The following is a 9,266-nucleotide window of genomic DNA, read 5'->3' as shown; positions in this document are numbered from 1 at the left end:
CAATAAAGTGGGGATGATTCAAAGCGAAATTTGCCAAGATTTACTGAAGAAAAATAAGAGAGAAATGTTTTTATTGTGGTTTCTAATCTACTAAATTTTCACTCCATTCTTTAACTTGTGGGAATATACTGCTATATTCTTTAACTTTAGTCTCAAGGCATGCATTAAAGAGCTGTTTGGTATAGTTTTCCGTTGCAAAACAAACTCACTACTAAATTTGGAGGTACAATTTTCTCATTCACTCATTATATATTTATACTAATATATCATATGTTATATCGACTGTCCCTAACACAAGTGGCAAAAGGCTTGGTGGTTGGTACCCGAAGTCTCAAGTTCGAATCCTAATTGATTCACATTTCCAGCTAAGTTTATTTCTAAACGAAATAAATGAAGCAGGTAGCTGCTATTAGGGCTGGCAAACGAGCGAGCCGGCTCGCGTTCGACTCGTGTTCGGCTCGATATTCGGCTCGCTCGAGCTCGACTCGAAATTAAATGAGCTGAGCTTGAACAAAATAAAAGGCTTGAAATTCATTTCAAGCCGAGCTTGAGTATTACTCGGCTCGTTCGAATTAGGCTCGAAAAGCTCGAATATATATATATATTAATATATATAATTAGAGAGAGAGAGAGAGAGAGAGAAGAGGAGAAGAGAGAGCTGACTATGACTATTACTATCTATAGATCCAGCTCCGGTACTATATGTGTTGGTTTTCGATCTTAAGCGTTCTCACAATCAACGATGCCAACAACGTTAAAACTGATCTTTGGTTATTTAAGGAAGTTTCTCGAATAAAATTTATAATTTTTTCGACATTAGTTATATTTTCATGCAATCAAACTATTTCAAATATCATTTCAATGGCTATATACGAGTTGGATTTAAACCAGCAGTGTAGAAAACTAAATTTTTTCAAATTTTTGAATAGAAAATATCTTTAACTATGTTAAATAAGGTAACATTCTTGATCTTGAATTTAAAAGTCCTATGCTCAATTTAAAGATTATTCAAATTTCCATTCCGTCATTTTAGATTATAATTATTTACTAGTAAACGATATCAGAAAAAAACTAAATTTATTCTTAAGAAATTCAGTATACCCTACGATCATATTTAACGGTCGTGGATGCGTGATATTGAACGCCCAAATTCGAAAACCAACACTATAGTAGCCGGAGCTCGGTACTATAGAATACTATAAGAGATATATATATTATATATATTATATATATATATATATATATATATAATATATATAATTATATTACTATATACTATAATGTATTTTAATTATATGTTAAGCTTTAATTTAATTTGGCTATTATTGTTGGCCCTAAAATAATACCTAACAAAGTACAGGACCGTGCAAATGAGCCCCAACCTAAAATTAACATAACACACTCCGTCTTCAGATTTTCACTTTGCCAACATAACCCTAAAACATATAACATTCAACTTCTCAAATTTCCTAATCCCCCCCCCTCTCTCTCTCTCTCCTCTCACGCGGACCCTTCTCGATCTTCTCTCTCCTCTCTCTCTCTCTTTGAACGCCTCACCCGTCAGGGCAGATCACCCTGACTGATAATTTCTTCAATTATTTTGTATTTTGAACTATTGACATGTTGCATCAAATGTAGGTAATTCTATAAAAATTCAAACTATTGATTATATAATTCGAGAATTTCAATCGCTCGTTAGAGCTCGAGCTCGGCTCGACTCGAAATTAGGCTCGCTCGAGCTCGGCTCGAATTAATTTCAAGCCGAGCTTGAGCCTAGATTTAGGCTCGAAATTAATTTCAAGCCGAATTTGAGCTGACATAAGCTCGCTCGAGCTCGGCTCGTTTCCACCCCTAGCTGCTATCTATCTCTCAAAAGAAATATGTTATGCAATGTTTTAAAAATTGAATCGCATAGCAAATGACAAATATTAGTGGGTCAAGGGTCGCTGGTTCAATGAGCGAATTCATTACTGGTTGAATCAGTGACATCAGCATTACGCTATAAATATTTAATTATTATTTTAAATGTTGAATTATATTATAAAATAATATACATATATTTTTGTTTTAGTATCATATTTAATTATAAAATATTAATTTTTAAACCAAATTACGTATATATATATAATATTCAAGTTTCACTTTATATAAGATTAATTTGTTGCTAATAGAAATAAAATCAGCTAATTTAATTTAAAGTCGTTAGAATTTAACATGACTTGATAAAAAAAAGTTTGGCTGATTTGATTAAAATCGATCGGTTCACCAGTTCAATGGCTTGAAACGTTCAAAGTATTTTTTTAACTTATTCTTTTAAAAAATTGAACTAAATCACTTTATAAACTGATGTCACGATCGGATCTGTCGAATCGGTGTGTTAAACCCGATTTTTAAATTATTGATAATGTATCATGGTAAAAAATAGAAAATATTAATGGTATACCCTAAGAAGGATGTATATCTTACAAGCCCACCCATCCTTATGTAGGGTGTAATTTACGAGTCACATCATGTGACTGGTGAAAAAAAATTTTACCCAAGAATGATGATTTTGTCTCTTGTGACAAAATTGTTGATAAGTAATCCGATATTTTTGATTAGTTTAAATTTATTTCTGTCAACCGTTTCAACAAAAATCATCATTTACTAGTTCGGGACTAGCGCTTTTTTTATTTTTCTTTTTGGTTAGAACTGAAATGGTTTTATAATGTCATCTATCAAAAAAACAAAAAAAAAAAAGTATCTTGATCCTTTTTAACTAAAGACGGGTTAAAAAGGGCTAAAAAAAATAGAGATAATTATCTATATACCCTACAGAACTTCTCAAATATTTTATTTATTTTTATTTTTTTGTTTCAAATATATTTTTTATATGTTCTTCGTTATTCAAAAATATACATGTTATTAGGGCTCGTTCAATTATCTCGGATTAAATCTGAGTTAAATTTTTACCATAACCCCAACTTAAAAGCAAATAAGAAAAAATTGTGACTGTAAAAAGGTATATTTGAAAACGTAAAAAGTCAAAATACTTACTTTGTTCCTAAATTAAAGGCAAATAAAAAAAGTTGATGACAATAAAATGACATATTTGAAAGGACAAAATGATAATTTTACAAAGCTAACGACTGTTCCTAATCGTTTACTAAACAAAATTTAACTCTAGGAATATATTTGAAAGATTTTGGGACGTTAAAAAGATATTATAAATATTAGCTTTTTAAGAGAAATTATAAATACTAGCTTTTTAAGAGTGATAAATAAAAAAGTTGAAATTTTTTTCTGAAATGTATGAGCAATTTCTCCTAGAAAAAAAAGGTACATATCCCACTTAAAAAAGAAAGTGAAAGGAAAAAAAAGGGCTTTTTTTGCAAATAGCCCCCTGACAAATTTTATTTGCAAAACTAGCCCTGTGTAAAATTTATTTGCAAAAATGGCCCTGGCCCTGCCACGCCAGCGCCACGTCAGCGCCACGCGGGCAGGGTCTGGGCCAGGTATTCAAGTTGAACACGGTGATTCGTTCACCGTGTCTAAACACGGTGAACTAATCACCGTGTTCTTTGAGTTCTCCCACCTCGCCCATTGCATTAGACACGGTGATTCGTTCACCGTGTCTTTTTTTTGCATTTAGACACGGTGAACCATTTACCGTGTCCTTCACTTCCATTTTTGGCCAAACACGGCCTGGCTACTTGTATTGGACACGGACTTAACCATTTTCGGGGTTGCTGAATACATTTGTATTGGACACGGTGAACCACTCACCGTGTCCAGAGATTTGTATTGGACACGGTGAATGGATCACCGTGTCCTGGACATGGTGAACCATTCACCGTGTTCTCTTTGAATACACTCCCCCCCCCGAACTCTATCTCGATCTCTCCCTCTCTCTCGATCTCTCTCTCTCTCGCTTTCTTCCTCTTGCTCTCTCTCTCTCTGGCCGACGCCGCCGACGCCGCCGCCGCCGCCGCCCTTTGTTGCCTGAGGTAGCTTCATTCCTCGTTCTCCCTAGCCCTAGAAGCTTCTCTCTCTCTCTCTCTCTCTCTCTCTCTCTCTCTCACTCCCCTGAAGAGTGTCACTCTTCGAAGAGTGTCACTCCCTGACACTCCCCCGAAGAGTGTCACTCTTCGGGAAGAGTGACACTCTTCGGAGTGTCTCCGCCCATTCCCGCCGCCGCCGCAGCGGCCGCCGCCGCCACACCCGGTGTCTCCNGAGAAGGGCTTCTCACTGTGAGAAGCCCCCTCACAGTCCCTCACTGTGAGAAGCTTCTCACTGTGAGAAGTCCCTCACATTGGCTTCTCACAGTGAGAAGCGCTCACAGTGAGAATCCCTCACTCTGAGAATGCCCCCCCCCCCTCACAGTGAGAAGCCACTGTGAGGCTTCTCACTGTGAGGCGCGGGGGGGCTTCTCACAGTGAGAAGCCACTGTAAGGCACGGGGGGTTTGAGGCTTCTCACAGTGAGAATCCCCCCCTCCCCCCACTGCCCCTCCCCCCACTCAAACTCTCTGCAACCCCCCACACCCTCCTCTTTCACTTATTGTTGTCTGTCTCTTTGTCAAAGGTTATTTTTGCGTTCTTAATTGGCAAAGTAGTCGCGCCCGCCGACCGTGCTTGTACAATGGTAATACCATCTTTTTACCCTCTCTTTTGTTGTATGTTAGAAATGTGATATGTCTTGAGTTTAATAATTTTTTACATGTTAATATATAACTTTAGAACTCTATATCTGGCGACATTGTTCCTTTCTATATCCATTGGGACGGAAATTTTGTCGAGAACAATAATGTACCACGATATATTGGTGGCCGTAAAGAATTGGTTGCGGTCCGACGCAATATCTCATTTCGGGATTTAGAGATGGAAATATACAATGTTACTAATTATGATCGAGTGGAAGACCGTCTACGCATCACGGTGAAATGTCCAATGGGAGGCGAATGGGAATTTGTTAACGTATCAAATGACAATACACTATCTGGCGTGATAAGTATATTTCCGTTCCATGGATGTATAAAATTATACGTGGAGAAAGATGGGTCGACGGCACACGACCGTCCAAATACCGTTTATCAAACGAAAATGTGTCGTACCCGCAATGATCAAAGGAATTACGTCAATCGCGAACGAGGTCGTACATCAAGGTATAAAGTAATGATCTTTATAAATCTTTTTCGTGATTTCTTAATTAGTTTAGGTGCGCGAAATTAATAACTTTGTCTTGTAAGTGTTTCAGAGAGTTTGGAGTTCCATCTCAGCCAGTTAGTGCAGCATTGCCATCTGCTGTGATGGATCCGTCTCCGTTGGTTGATCAAAATGAGTGGTAGGTGATTGTATGATTTAGTTACGTAAAAAATCAATGTGGATAGTTAATCTTATATATCTCTACAGGTCTACTGTCCCTCCTTATCAAAGCCCACGACCATCATCTTATGTTCACGAATGGACGGATTGGGAAGTCAGAACCACTATTCCTCCTTATCAAAATGAAGGTCCATCATGTAGTGTTCATCAATGGCCGGCTTGGGAAGAAAGAAATACTAACCCTCCCTATGTAGATGAAGGGCCAGAATCATCTAGTGTTCATGAATGGCCGGCTTGGGAAGAAAGAAATACTAACCCTCCCTATGTAGATGAAGGTCCAGGATCATCTAGTGTTCATGAATGGCCGGCTTGGGAAGTAAGAAATACTAACACTCCTTATGTAGATGAAGGTCCAGGACAATCTAGTATTCATCAATGGTCGGCTTGGCCAGTAAGAAATACTATCCCTCCTTATCAAAATGAAGATCCATCATGTACTCATCGTGAATGGACCAAGCCCGATCGACGACTACCTTAGTCTGCTTCCACATTATTGAGCTCCATCATCCCGATCGTGTGCTTCGCCAGTTTGGGCTACTACAGCATATACCTGAACCTGTGCTTGCCATACCTCGCATCAATTCACGAGGCAGAGCAGATGAGGATTGGGCGGCATACCACGCCTCATACATTGAGCGTTGGAATGATAGATTAGTAGATAGCAGAGGTGGCCCCTGGGACAGATCCAGATTCGATACGAGATACCACTGTTTACATGCAGTGGTATTGGACGATCACCAGGAGGTGGATATCTAGACCTGTACAGCGGCCACCACTTGCCTATCAGCCACGTGGACACGTCGAGAGAGTATTGGTATGAATGTAATTGCAAATATCTTTTTATATTAATTTTTATATATACAAGAAAGTTTCGTATAATCTTTTTTGATTGTGCTTTTATTTCAGGTTGATATCGTGCAGAGATCACATTATACGATCAGACGTGTCCAATCCGATATTTCAGGAGGTGGAGTCTTAGCTACCCTATCACAGGTCGCCGATCAGATGGAGGCAGTTCTGGAGACTTTACCTACGCTTCCACACTATGTACCTCCAGGACCAGCAGACTATGGTGGAGCATCGACGTCCGGCCATGCACCCGTATATAGTCCACCGATGCCATCATCACCGATAGGGGAGCCACCTTATGCTGATGTTACGGACCCGGCACCAGCACCAGTACCGCAGGATCCAGCTCGAGCAGGTGATATTGTTTATTTTAGGCGTCGACGGCGATCGAGGTCTATCCGTACAGATCAGCCCTCCTCTTCAGCTCCTCCACGGCCAGATCAGCCCTCCTCTTCAGCTCCTCCACGGCCAGACATACTACCGGCACATGCTACTGCTGTGATTGAGCCGGTTATTGAGGGTGCTGCTATAGAGCATCTAGACCAGTTGGAGATCTTGGAGCCTTTTGATGAGCATGATGTTGGTCGTGGTCGCGGACGTGGTAGGCGACGTGGTCGAGGAGGTCGAGGGAGGAGAACATGATATTATATTTATATATTATTGTATAACTTGCATTTATTTTGTATATTCTGTTTTGATTATTTGGTATTGATTATATTATTGAGATTCTATTGGTTGTGATGTTGTAATGTGTATTAATTTTGTGATGTTGTGATGTGTATTACTTTTGTGATGTTGTGATGTGTTGTGATGTGTATTGATAGGTATCTGTATTGTATTCTTGTATTGAATCTTGTAATTGATTTTTCTGCGGCAAATTTTTAGTTGGGTGGGCAGTTGTATTGGACACGGTGATCCATTCACCGTGTCCAATACAAATCTATTGGACACGGTGATCCATTCACCGTGTCCAATACAAATCTCTGGACACGGTGAGTGGTTCACCGTGTCCAATACAAATGTATTCAGCACCCCCGAAAATGGTTAAGTCCGTGACCAATACAAGTAGCCAGGCCGTGTTTGGCCAAAAATGGAAGTGAAGGACACGGTAAATTGTTCACCGTGTCTAGACGCGGTGAACGAATCACCGTGTCTAGACACGGTGAACGAATCACCGTGTCTAATGCAATAGTAACGCCCCGGGCGGGGTGTGATTTTTTTAACACAATGAACACGGTGATTGGTTCACCGTGTTTAGACACGGTGAACCAATCACCGTGTTCAACTTGACTACCTGGCCCAGACCCTGCCCGCGTGGCGCTGACGTGGCGCTGGCGTGGCAGGGCCAGGGCCATTTTTGTAAATAAATTTTAGACAGGGCTATTTTTGCAAATAAAATTTGTCAGGGGGCTATTTGCGAAAAAACCCCGAAAAAAAAAATTGTAAAGAAATGCCACTACATACAAATCTTTTAGTTCGTGCAGGTGGAAATGGAGAGCTCCCCCACCATAGAAGGGCACCAAGTGGAAAGAGGATAAATTGCACATTTGGTCCTCAAACTATAAGACTGTAACATTTTGGTGCCCAAACTTCAATATATCATAATTTTTCGCTCGAACTTTTAAAATTTTTGCAATTAAATTGTATAACACAATTTAGTTAACTAATTATTGATATATTACTAATGTAGAGGTAAAGTGGTAGTGTTATAACCGATAATACGTAATAATTGAGATGTCATATTGCTTTTACATCACCGATGCGTTAAAATTTAGTTAAATAATTTGAAAAGTTTGAACCAGAAATTATGATAAATAAAAGTTTGAAGACCAAAGTGTCACCTGCCTCACAGTTTGAGGACCAAAAAGTGCAATTTATTCTGGAAGGATTATAATTGCACCTTCAATTAATTAAGACAAAAGCATACATAAGCACTTCTTAATAAATTAAAAAGAAAAATTATTTGAGGAGGAAAAGTATATATGACACTAATTAGGTAGTTCTGCATCGAAATGAAGTTATAATTTTATAGATAAATAGCATAAACGTTAATACTATGAGCGATACTCACTCGATCAAAATTATGTAATAGAATTCTACGTACTACGAGCGAAAAAGACATACGTGTATTGCAATATGTTGAATATAAATATTAAAAACGTTCTTTTTCTGATGGCTTAAAATTTTGAAGAAAAATAATTGTTTTACGTAATTTAACACAATATCAGAAAAGAAGATTTTAAGTTTGAACCATCAGATTTCTACTCTCACTTAATTTTTTTCTATTAACTTTCGAAGTCATCGTCTTCGGCCTATCGAAGAGGCTCCAGCCGAAATATAAATGAGAATGTTGAATATAAATAATAAAATACTATTTTCTAAACACTTTAAGTTCTTACAAAAAAAAATGATTATTTCTAAAATTAGAAGAATTAGATAGTAGTTCACTTTATCCAAAAAAGAAAAAGATAAAAGATAAGTTTGTTCCCTACCCCCACCTTTTCCATATAATTTTTGGCTTTCCACAGTTTTTGGGAAAAAACTTTAGTGGGTGATTCCTAATGACGTTTCGTTAAAGAGTCTAAATTCGTTGTTCTGTATTATTTTTATCTTTATTCAAAAACTATATATACTTTTTTAAAAAATTTAATTTTATTTTTTAAATTTTAATATTAAAAAACATCCGACAAACCATTGCACTGAGACGAAACTAATACTTCATAGCGAATCAAGGACTCCCCAACGAGACGGTGTTGAGGAGCTCTCCACTCAAGTTTTGTCCCCTTTTTTATATTAGAGAGCGAGGGGCACACCAACAAAGTGAAGAGAAATAAAAATGGAAGGAGAGGGAGAGAGGGGGGTGGTGGAAGAGGCAAAGAAGCAGCTGAAGGTGGCCGTGCCGGTGGTGGTAGCCAACCTGCTCAGCTTCAGCCGGCAGGCCATCTCGCTCATGTTCGTCGGCCGCCTCGGCCAGCGCGTCTTCTCCGGCACCGCCGTCGCCACCAGCTTCCTCTTCGTCACCGGCCTCAGCTTAATGGTATATATATATATATAC

This window comes from Ananas comosus, linkage group 5 (assembly GCF_001540865.1).
Source record: "Ananas comosus cultivar F153 linkage group 5, ASM154086v1, whole genome shotgun sequence".
NCBI classification, from domain to species: domain Eukaryota; kingdom Viridiplantae; phylum Streptophyta; class Magnoliopsida; order Poales; family Bromeliaceae; genus Ananas; species Ananas comosus.
This window is presented reverse-complemented; position numbering follows the sequence as displayed.